At 32.6% G+C, this 13146-nt stretch overlaps 1 protein-coding gene across 30 annotated transcripts in view; it reads right to left on the bottom strand.

Annotated features, from left to right (window-relative positions):
- The window catches only part of LOC107065823 (CUGBP Elav-like family member 1-A), a 402374-nt gene that overhangs the window by 24907 nt on the left and 364321 nt on the right, over positions 1 to 13146 (bottom strand). The window lies entirely within an intron of this gene.

Genomic DNA, 13146 nt, shown 5'->3' on the forward strand with positions numbered 1-13146 from the left:
TGCTATGGACATCACACATACATAGGTTTATTAATATGGAATGTAATATCATATAATGTTTATATTTATCATATGAAAATTATATTTAAAAAAGACAAATTGTAATTATTAAAAATAATTTATTAACAGATCTGATGTTTAATATAAAATCAATAAATGTAAACACAGTCCTATAAATTTAATACATTGTATTTCATTTCTACGAAACATTTCAGTTTAAAAATATTCAGTACACAAAGGGGGTTGAAATACATGGTCCATCTTCTTGATGATTGTTTTTCACCCTTTCATTTTCTTTTTTTCGCTTCTCGCCTTCGTAAGCGTTTAACGCGTAATATGCCTGGTCAGCTATGGACCACTTGACGACGACGTCGCTGAACTGAGGAGAGTATGAGAATGCGAGAATGAGTAGGAGGAGGAGGAGGAGGAGGAGGGGGAAGGGGTTAGGTAGACGGGGTTAGACCGGTCAATATTTGTTTAGAACCGGGAGAAAAGCTGGTGCCTCGGGTAAAGCCGCTTATGTAAATTCACCCTAGCCAGGGGTTCCCCGTATAGTGACGCAACGTACTCGACCGCGACTACTGAATATCTCTATCTGGGTTCTAACCACCCCTCCTCCCCCTGCGTGTATTTTCCATGGAACAGATGCACACACCATACTCTTTGTAAAGAACGTCTTCCGGTTGGTTAAAATATCCTTCCGTAAGTTGCATTGCGTTGCGTTGCGTTGCGTTGCATTGCGATTTTATTATTGCAAAGTACAAAGTAGACTTCGTATACTTTTTTCCTTCTTTTTTTATTTCGTGTTGAATATCGAAATTTGTCAGGGGGGTTGGGGGATAAAAAAGAAGTGGGAACAGACGCGTTGAAGGTTGTTCGTAGAAAATATTCTCTCGAGCTTCTTAAAGATTAAACGAACCATTTCGATTAGCATTTCGATTAGGCACACGTTAAAAATACTTTTTTCGTAGTAGAGAAAAATTTGGGTTTTTTCCACTCTTCGTAAGGTAATTCCTCGTCTAAACTACGAGTATTAGTAGTAGTAGTAGTAGTAATAGTAATGGTGGTAGTAGGAATCAACCAACAGGCAAAAGTGGAGCATCGCGTGCTCATATACTATATCGCAAAGGCGAAACCTAGACACACTCGCGTTGAATATCCCCCAAGCTTAATCGGCTTCATTAATAAAGCTGAACATAATCGGCAACGTGAGTTCGGCTGCTTGCGTTGATCTCAAACCGCAGGGACGAGAACTATACTAGCAAACTCGTCCACGATTAACGGTTTTCCTAATTAATTTCGTAGCTACGGTAGAATGTTCGGTTGATGATTACTCGTGGTTTGCATCGGAGTACGATCGAATTTCATGGCAACTAGTAGTAAGCAAGCAAGGAAGAGTTACTTTGGAATATCCAAAGGATTTGGAAACTTTCCCTTCCTGGTCCTGCTGCTGCTACTGGTACTGGTGTTGGTGCTTCTCCTTGGTCTTTCATAAAAAAAAAAAATGCCATTGCTTTTGTATCCCATCCCTATAACTGTTACCCTTCACTACTACTTTCCCTTCATTTCTTCTCTCCTACTCTAAGGCCGATCATTTTCCTTCGTTTACCTACCCTCTTTTTCGTTCGACGCTTTTGCCTTTAGCTTACGGCGAAATTGCGGCTTTTACGGAATGTTTATTAAATGCTGAAGCCGTTCGATTTTCCTATCTTTCTCTTTCTCTTTCTCTCTGTCTTTTTCTTGCTCCTTCATCCTTTCAACAGAAATTTTCCATCCATCTTGAAAGGAGAAAAGCCGCGTCCCTTTTATAAACTGATAATCGATTTTGATACTAAAGAAGCAGTTGGCCGCGGTTTTCTGTAACGTCGATATCAATTTTATTAACCTAACAAAAAGCGTTAAAGTATCTTTTAGACTGGATAAGAGAGTTTTGTACAATTTATTCCTATAGAAATTATAATTTAAATTAAACAAAAGTGTATATATATATATATATTTTTTTTTATCTAACAACGAGATCATTTTAGTTAATTTTAATTAAATAATCAATACAACAATATGGCTTGCTTATGTTAGTGTAATTTGTTTCGATCGTTCGAAAAACCCCTTTTAATATTGTTTTTTTGTTTTTTTCGTCTATGCAGTAACTGTGCCGTTGTATCCTAGGTATACGATTATTTCGCTAATTAATTAGCAACTCGTTCTATCCTTTTGGGAATAAAGAAAGAGAGGAAAAGAGGTTTAAACTTTTAAGCGAAGTGCTTTACGCAAAGAATCGATCCTCTTAGTCTCGGGTGCACAACGATTGTATTCTTATTCTTTTTTTTTTTCTTCTTCTTTCCATTTTATTTTCTTTCATTTTCTTTTTTTTTTTTATTTTAACTCTTTTATTTTTCATGGAAGAGCGCGGCATCGAGGAAAAGGAGAGACGCGGGCGCGCGAATGAACCGGTGCTTTTACGAGTCAGAAAAAAAGAGCAGTACGAGATTAGGTTCGTGCATGCAAATGCGAGACCGAAGAGAGAGAGAGAGAGAAAGTAAGAGAGTAAAAGAGTAAGAGAGAGAGAGAGAGAGAGACAGAAATATACGGAGCAAAAAAAGGAGAGAGAAGGAAAAGAAGGGTGGCGAAGAGAGGAAGGTGGAATTTCATTGGAAGGCGTTCGATGCACTTTTCTAACGCAAAGGATACCTCCCTTTGATATCTACACAACCCCCCCCATCCTCCCATCCCTCCCCCCTACCCCCTTTTCCTTCCACTCTTTTTTCTCCTTTTTTTTTCCTATGAAAACCTCGGGCTTTTGCATATTTCTTCTTTAAACTACGAAACTAGAGTTTCTCGTTTTAGAACACACGTACTTACGTTAGACTTATATATATGTGTGCATGCATATGTATTATTGTCTTACACCAATTTTTTCTATCGTTCTCATGGATTTTTCTTTCTTTTCTTTTTTTGTTATTGGAATATTTTACGTTTAAGTATCGCTTACGCGTGCTTTTTTCCTTGATTTTTCGAGAAAGCGATTTTTGAACAGCATCATCTTTGTAGGATTTTTAATGAATATTAACGAAGGGGGATGGTGTGGAATTGGTTAAAAAAAAAAAAAAAAAATAAAAGAAAAAAAATTGAAGTAAATACATAAAATCGTAACAACATTTTTAAACGAATTAAATCAATTCACTTTTGAAAGAAATAATAAATGAAAGTTCAAGTAAAAGACATTAAATCTCTTTTTAATATTTAATACACATGTATTCAATATTTTGTTCTACTAGGGTCATTCGTAAAGTATTTTTTTTTTTTTTTAATAATATAAATAAAAGAAGATTATTTTTCATAGATTTAGAATTCAAGATGTTTTGTATGATTGTCACATCGACGATTGAATTATGATAAATTCATTGTACTATATTCAATTATTTCTCGCGTAATCTACGATGAGAGAGAAAAGTGGGTCACACGATTTGAAATAATCGAAGTTAATTCTATTAATTGACCGCGTTAATTCTTCTTAAACGTGTCACGGAAAGATCGAATTATAATTCATGGTCTTGAAACAAAACAAAAAAAAAACAAAAAACAAATAAAAAGAAATAATTGCTAATTAATAAAGATCATCTCGTAGCAGTGTGGTATGGTGATGTTCTTTTTTCTATAGTGAAAGATCGAGGTCAGAAAATTGTCAGAACTTACAAAGTAGATTAGATTTACATCAGTCCTTGTTTCGTATTCATCTGGTTGGTACAGTAGAAGATCTGCTGATGCTGCTGTTAAGAGAGGAAATATTCTTGCTCTCTTAACCACTTCCTAGACTCACTTGCGCGTAGTGGTCCTGCGCGAGAATGGAAATTAACCCTTGTTAATTCAATTCCTACCTTGACTACGTTCAACCTTAACTGAATTTTGGATACAGCCACCTCAAGTATTTCCTGGTGGAAGCTTTGTTATATCCTACAGTACACCCCCATCCCCCTATCATCAACTTCTCGTACCTGGATTCTCTTGCACCTCGGTAGCACGTTAATATTCTTGTATATCCGCATTTAATCGTTCCACTTTATTCCCTTTCTTTCTTTCTTACTTGTTTTTTTAATTTATTTCTATTTAACATCTTAGATTAAATTTAAAAATAGGCATCAAATGTAACGCGTTACTATAATGGCTTTCACGGATGTCATCTTTCCGAACGATGCTCCACTATAGTCGCTTTTGCAGATGCCACCTTCTAGTACTATGCGCCATTATAGTGGCTTTCATGAATGCCATCTTCCGGTACGATGCGCCACTATAATGGCTTTCGCGGATAACATTTTTTAAAATATATAATACATGTATGTATAAAATATATGTTATATAAAATATATAATATATGTATACATGTCTTTAGGAAAAATTATAATTTAATCATCAAAAAACAATTTTAATTCCAATTTACTCGCTTAGAGGACAGCATTGTTCGTCACATATTATATTTGTATCGTTACATATTGTATTTGTATCGTTTATAAACAATTCTCATTGAACCTTGCTGGACAGAAAAATTCAACCGTGCCTAAGAGATTAATTTTGGTCTCTTATTTCTCGTTCTCATTTTTTTCCTCCCCTTTTCCCTCTCTCTACTATTTACGAATAAAATATTCTGTATATTTTTCTTGACTATCTCGCGATAAAATGTGGGAAACGATTTTAATCCGATGAATAATGAAAGAAGTTTAGGTGATGGTGGCGGTGGTGGTGGTGGGTGACGGATAATCCTACAATACTTTTTGGGGAAAAAATAATAAAAATGTAATGGGAAGAAAAAAAAATTGGCAGCTTCGAAAAATGAAAGTGGGACAACTTTATTGAGGCAGCGTAATTTTTGTACTTTTCATATTTTGGGTTTTTTTTTGTTTTTCTTATTAACCCATGTGCATCATGACTAGAATTAATCTTCCTTGCTCAAACATCCAAGACATAAAACTTACGACTGACCGGTATCACCGGTCAAATGCTCACAGGTAGAAAAACCAATGCTTCTTATGCGGATTATTCCGTGCTAGGTGATAGTGGACAGTCCCGGGCTCGCGGATTATTTCGCTCTTGATGATAGTAGACAGTGGCGGCTCGCGGAATATTCCGCGCAATGATGCAAATGGGTTAACCGTTTAGAAGAACGCGTAGAATCGCGTAATACGTGCGTTTAGGTTCTTACGACAAATCTTATATAGCTGGTATTATTATAATTTGCTTCTTCGTTGCACGAAAGGAAGCAAACGCGCGCGCGTACACAGGGAAAAGAAAATCATGTCGACGAGTGTGTGGGGGTTTTGCCAAGAGCGAGGGTGAAACGAAGCCATTAGCGGGACGATTGTATAATAACCTAACGTTAGAACAGTATTTTTAGGCTAGGTCGATGTGCGCGCGGTTATTCTCTTCCCCGTTTTCCTTCCTATTACTCTCTTTCTCTTTCTTTCTCTTTCTCTCTTTCTATCTCTTTCACCTTTAGAAAATTGTGACGATGTAATTAGATTTTATGTGTGCAACTGGGTATATTAGCTAATTCGACTATCGGGGTTGTTCGAGTATAAATAATTTTACGAATTTAACGACCACCAACTCACGGACAGATAGATAGATCGTTTTCTCTTTCATGATCCTACCTCCTCCTACTTGGCGAAATTTCTTGAACTCTACTCTATTTCCCTTTCTTAAACCGGAAAGATTAATGAAAATTATCGGTGAACGTTATTTAAAATCTTATTTTTTGTGTGTGAAACCATTGACTCTGCCAGGCATATTTAAAGCGTCTTGGTCATGAGTTCACGAGGGTTTTTTTTTATTTTAAAGAATATATGAAACAGAAATTTTAAATAATTAAATAAATTAAATTAAATGTAAATATTTTTATTTGATTCTTTTTTTTATAATTGAAATTATATATAATTAATTTTTTGTTATAATCTAATAATATTAGAGTTATAATTTTTATAAAATATATTATTAAAATATAATATAATAAATATAAATAATAAATATTTAATATAATATAATTATAATATATTATAATATATATATATATATATAATAAATATAAATAATATAAATATTTAATATATTATAATAATAATATAATATTTAATATAATATCATTAATATAAATTATATATATATATATTAATAATATAATATAATTATAATATAATAAATATTTATAATATAAGTAATATATTATAAAATATAATATTTATAATGATCTAATATTATTAGTTATAATGTTTATAATAAAAATTAATAATTAAAACCTTTTTTTTACACCATATAAATATTTTTCATTTATCCTTTTTTTAATAATTGAAATTCTACATAATTAATTTAATATTATAATCTAATAATATTCATTATAATTTTTATAACAAATATTGATAATTAATATAATTTTTTTACACTACATTTAATTTCTTATTCATCCTATTTTTATTTATTCTTAACTCAAATAAACATTGGTAATGAATCTAAAAATTGCAGCACACACACATATTACGAGATATCTCGTAATTGACAGTTAATGGATTAATTATCGTAGACCTAAAAAATTTATTTTCAATTTAATATATATATGCGAAAGATAATAAATTCAATCTCATAAAAAAAAATGTGAAGTGTCCATATACCGAGCAATGCTATGCAAGTGAACACAAGGAGGTATTATCTCTGGTCATATCCAAATAGGGATACTGAATGCGTCTTATGATTAGTATGTTCGACCACGGAATGTACAGGAAGTGACGTCAGAAAGTCAAGACCGATTTATAGTTAAGTCGGAAATACCGACAGGTCGAAACGTTTCATTCCTCGACAGAATGGTATTTGTACGTAAGAAATGTATGTGGGTGTGTATGTACTTATTCATTTATATTAGAAAATAATTTTTTTCTTATTCATCTTTGAGAGTGGATTATAAAATTTACGATACGTTTGATTAATAATGAATTGTCGTTAATTAAATAATAAAAAAAAAAAAAGTAGAAAAAAATATACGCGCGTGCAGGTAATAATCGTAACATTGCGTGACTAGAAGAGTCCAACATAGTTAGTAGTTTATTTGTCCTATTATTATTTACTTTCATTATTATCATAGACACATGACTACATAATAATAAATGCATTTTAAACATCACGCGACATAGATATTCCAATTAGAAAACAAGCAGCAGCTGAGACTTGTGACAAAGAAAGACGTCGTGTGGTTTACTCACGTTATATGCATGTATGTGACATTAGTTGTTAGTATTAGTAATTTTACGTGTAGGCAGGTTGTTAGTAAACGTGACGACGAACAACGATGCATCGTCGTTGTCGTGAGGAAATTTATAAAATCAAAGGAAACGAAGATCTCTTGCGAAGTTGGTGGTGGTTGTTGGTGGGGTGTGGGTGTTAAGATCTACGTGGGGCTGTACCGTTGATTGATATCCGCCGCGAGAGAAGAAATAAAAAAGAAAAAAAAATAGAATAAATCAATGAATGAATGAATCAAGAAAAAAGCTCTTATACATAATCGTAGATTAATAAATAATTAAATATATTAAATGGACCGAAAATTAATGGCACTTTCTAACCTTAAATTCAGACGAATAACTTTTTAGCAAATTTTTATTTTTAATTCAATAATGTCATTAACCCTCTTTATCAACAACCTTTTTTCATCTGGTATATACAAATTTTATAATAAAAATTTTAATTTAATTTATTTATTAATTATATTTATTTATTATATTTTAATTTATTTAATTTTAATTAAAATATAAAAATATACATGTGTAGAAACGACATAACTTTCCGATCCCCTTAATAGTTGGTATTTAACGATCGATATTCGAAAGAAAATGAGTTAAAACGAGTTGTCTTGAATTTCATATTTTTTTCAGGTTCCATACATATATTTTTTTTTTTTTTTTTTTAAAGAAGAAAAGAGCTTTCTGCAATTGTCGTTTTTTTGTATTATTTTTCTTTAAAACCCAGTATCCACCATCTTTACGCGCAACAACGAACGATCATGCTCGCGGTAGCAAACTATAAATGGCCTCGTAAATTTTCTACGTAGGGTATACGCCGGCGTTTCTCCAAAGGTTATGAATGTTGTCTCATTTGGGGGAGGTGAGAGGGAGGGAGGGGGGGGTGGAGGGAGGGAACGATCAAGAAGGCGTATATAGGAGAAAGGAATCGTGGATATCGTCGTCGAGGATACCTTTTTCTTCACTCCACTCTACTCCTCCACTTCGTCGAACTACGAAGACCCATAAGCGGGCTACATTAATCGAGCATTTGTATGGGATCCGGTGCTTCGTGTTCCTTCCGGTTGTTTCTACCTACACATCCCCCCACTAACCTATAGTTATTTTTTTTTCTTTTTCTCTCATTCTCTATCTGATTCTCTCTGATTCTTTTTATATATGTTTTTTCTCTTTCTCATTTTATACTCGCTGCTGGAAGCGAATTCTACTCCTCTTGGAATTCTTTTTCCACCTACAACCAACTCTCTCTTTCTTTCTTTCTTTCTTTCTTTCTTTCTTTCTTTCTTTCTTTCTTTCTTCTTTAGCTGCAAGCAAGGTTCTTCTATTCTTTTTCACAACCATTCTCACGAGACGAAACGACGGTACGTTACTTGCATGCCAAATCGAGGCTATTTTCAAGGAGATTCTGACCAAGAACGTTGGATAGTAGTATCATCGAAGTAAAGAAACGAAGAAGACATTATATATATATATATATACAGAGGTAGATAAGTATCTATGTACAGGGTATCCTTTTGAAATACGATTTTCCTTTTAGCAATGAGACCCCATCAGTGATTTGCATTTGTGCCTGTTGCTTAACGAGATAAGCTCCTTGCTATTACTTGCTTTTGCTTTTGCTGCTGTTGCTGTTCCTTCCTATCGTCATGGTTTTTCCAAAGGAAGCTTTCATCGTCAAAGGGAAGATAGAAGTCTGCATTTTGTAGTAAGATTAATCGTTACGTCGGACGGTCCTATTTTATGCGTCTTCTCAAAGCCAAACGAGAACAGCAACAGTAGCAGCAGCAGCAGCAGTAGCAGTCGTGTTGCTGTTTCCTCGAAGGACGATATGTTTCTTGTTGAGTTTCAAGATCGCGTAAAGAGTAGGAAAGAGAAATATAGATAATAATAAAGAAAGAATGAAATGGAAGAAAAAGATATATGAACAGATAGACAATCTCGTGCAAAGTCCTCTTCGCACATAGTCACATTCGTGACTTATTTTTCATATATGTAAAAAATGACGCTTTATCAAAGTATATACTCGTATCGTATATTGCATGTATATGTCTGTATTATCCATGTTATTTCTTGAAGAAGAAGAAGAAGAAGTAAAAGAAGTAGAATAAGAACAAGAAGAAGATGATCGTTTTAAATTTCAATATTTCTTATAGTACGTACGTATGCGCGGCTTGATGTAATATCCACAAGTCAGATAAGTAGTAGTGTTCTTCATTTCACGATAACTATAAAACACGCACGATACGTGTTTCTCTCTCTCTCTCTTTCTCTCTATTTTTCTATTTCACTTATTTAAACAAACTATCGAACTATAGTCAAATTTATGATTGATCTAATTCTCTCCACAGAATGTTTTTTATTTTGTTGTTTTTTAATTCGTGCTATCGCGTAAGTAAAGAAGAAGAAGATGATGATATTGAGAAAAAAAAAATTAGCAAAACTCAAGCAAAAATACGACACTACTATTTCTTGTATTAAAATAGGTAAACTATTTTCTTTCGTATTCTCGTGTTATTTTATTGAAGAGAAACGAAGAGTGCACGTTAACGTCGACCAAGTATGACGACTGTTTGCCTCGATATCTCCTTCCGTTATCTTATCTGTAAATGTTTTATGTGAGACTTGAAGAAAATTGAGAATGGAACGATTGGCCGAGCATGAGTCATGAATGTTGGCGAGTTAGGTAAACGTCATTTTACCTTGAAAATATAAATATATGATGGACGTTTTCATTATCATTATTATTATTATTATTATCATTACTATCAATTTTACCTTTGAATTATTTTTCAACGTTCGTATAATATGACAGGAGAAATTATTTGTGATTTTGAGAGAACTCGAAAAGGAGACCTTTCAAAGGGCTGCCTTTGAATTTATACAGGGATATATTTGAACATACATATATATATATACATAGAATCACAGAGTCGTCGTTTAGGAGAGCTACGATAATCTGGTAATTACACAACGTTCGTTCGAAGCCCACAATAGTTGCCGTGTAATGGAAGCGGCGAGAGGTACATTGGACGATATGCTACGGAATTACGAATAGAGTACCGAAAGCTATTGTATTTCGCAAGGAGAGTAGGTTTCCCGTTCGTTCCGTCCATCCATCCATTCCGTTCCGTTCATTCCGTCCTTCCTTCCTTGCTTGCTTGCTTGCTTGCTTGCTTGCTTGCTTGCTTGTTCGATAGCAAAACGTTGCGTGGCGTGGCATTCTGTCGTTTCGTACTGGTCAGAATTGTTGTGTTGTATATATGTTTCGATCGCGTGTTTACGTGTCCACCATGTCGTCGGGCACGTTATCGATCCCAAAGCGGGAGATTACGCTTCGTCGGCTAATGTCAACTATCGGAATTCTAAGCTTATTCGGATGACGCTAGCTAGATCCTAGGATATACATATTTACACCTTAAATTACTAGTTCAAATTATTATATTTTGGTCACAGACGACAAACTTTCACTATTTTTATAATTTAACATTTTGAATGCTATAAATGCATAAATGTGTTTATTAAAAATTCCCAAATGTCAACTATTGAAATTTTAAGTTTATTCGGATGACTAGATCCTAGAATATACATATTATACATACACCCTAAACTATTAGTTCAAATTATTTTGGTCACAGACGATAAACTTTCACTATTTTCATAATTTAACACTTTGAGTGCTTATAAACATATTAATGCCTTTGCTAAAAATTTCCAAAAGTCAACTAATAGAATTCTAAGCTTATTTGAATGATGCTAGCTAGATCCTAGGATATAAATATCATACATAAACCCTAAATTACTAGTTCAAATTATTATATTTTGGTTACAGACGACAAACTTTCACTATTTTCACAATTTAATTCTTTTGAATACTTAAAAACGCATATATACGTTTGGTAAAAATTCCCAACGTTGACTATTGACGCATATATACGTGTTTGTTAATATAAATAAATATGTAATGTAATAATAAATAAATAATGTAATGTGTTTTAATCAAATTTAAAAATTTGTTTCATTGTTGTTAGAAAAACAAAAATCTTTAATTATTAGATTAATTTATTAAATTATTATATGTGATTAGTAAAATCAATCAAACAAACAAATACATTATAGTAATCAACAAAGGGTACTTTCATCCTTATTAAAACACTTCTGTTAAGAGTATTCACCATTCAAAGGATTGATTAATATTAAATTAATATGCCAGTAATTTTAATAAATGGAATGATTATAAACAATCAATCGGCCTTATTAGAAAATCTTATGACAAAATGAATGAGAAAATTATACAACACGTTTTAATCAAATATATTCAATGTTAACTTTGTTTTTTGCATTACAATGTCGTCTTGCATACTTTTGTAATCCATACGCCCTTTTTTTCCAGACATTCATTTCAACATATTACATTAAGCCACGTGGGAACTAATAATAAAATCATAATAAACATATCTACGATTGATTTGATCTAAGAATATATTGAATTATAAATACTTTATTACGCAAACCTGTTTTAGAAATAAAAGTCTCGTAGAAGGAGATTATTATCATTTTTTGTTAACCCTTATATCGATCGTTAGGTTTTTATATTGATGATTCTCACTAATAAGTTACATAAATGGTGCAACAAAATTGTTCCAATTATTAATTATTTTGATTATTAACTCTTTGGCTAGATTTGACGTATTAATACGTCATACATTTGTTTGGTCAAAGACACAGATGACGTTTTGATAAGTCATTGAAACTGAGATGAGATTTAACTAGTTTATTTTGATTTATTTCAAAGTAATAAGTAATTTTTATATTATCATAATTATAATAATATAAAAATATAATTATAATATTTAATATTATATTTAATATTTAATATTTATTAATTAATTAATTTATTTAAATTATTAATTATAATATTATATATATATAAACGAAATTTATAAATATATATTTTTGTTTATATTATTGCTATTTGTTGTTTATTATTTTCTAATTAAAATACATATTATAATATTATATTTAATATAAATTTAAATTATATAATATTTCAAAGTAATTTTCAAATAATTGTACCCAAAGGGTTAATTACATATTTTTATGTCACTTACGACGTGACTTTCGACCGATACGGGGTTAATAAAAAAAAAAAAAAAAGAAGAATAAAAAATAGAGAAAAAAGAAAAAATAACGAGTTGGATATCATATCATAGAAAAGAGAGAGAGAGAGAGAGAGAGAGAGAGAGAGAGAGAGAGAGAGAGAACAATGTTGGTTGCAGTTATGAAGTTAGCGGGACGAGTGGTGTACATACATAGGTGCAGCTTAACGGGTTGGGTAAGTAGGTTGCCACAGGTAGCTCGTTTCCTTATGCGTGTGTATTGGTTAGTATAGCTATAGGAGACGCGTGTGTTGCATATAAAGATACAAAGAAAAGTTACGTATGTTATATCTGTGAGATTGTAAACGTGTGCAATAGTAGTAGTGGTAGTAAGGAGTATGTAATAGGGAAGAGAGACAGAACTCTTGCACAACCGATGGTCACTGCTGAGTTTTCTACGAACGTTTCGACGATGTACAAACAGAAATAGACAGAGAGACAGAGAGAAAGAGAGAGAGCGAGAGAGAGAGAGAGAGATAGAATGAGACGACTTCGAGACTATCCTTCTCTTTCCTATCTCAACTTGGTACCAATTTACTCGATGTCTTCGAATGGAGCCCCCATTTACTTGATGCTTTGTGGAAAAGCTTTCCTTTAAAGGAATGAAGGAAGGAAGGAAGGAAGGGTCAAAGAGCTCTTGTAAATGCTACTCTCGTTCGTCCCTTGTTCCTCAAAATGAATGTCCTCATCGTAGGTCCTTGGTTGTACTATATACC

This window comes from Polistes dominula, unplaced genomic scaffold (genome assembly GCF_049000335.1).
Source record: "Polistes dominula isolate Pdom_NZ unplaced genomic scaffold, Pdom_raw_medaka contig_19, whole genome shotgun sequence".
Taxonomy (NCBI): Eukaryota; Metazoa; Arthropoda; class Insecta; order Hymenoptera; family Vespidae; genus Polistes; species Polistes dominula.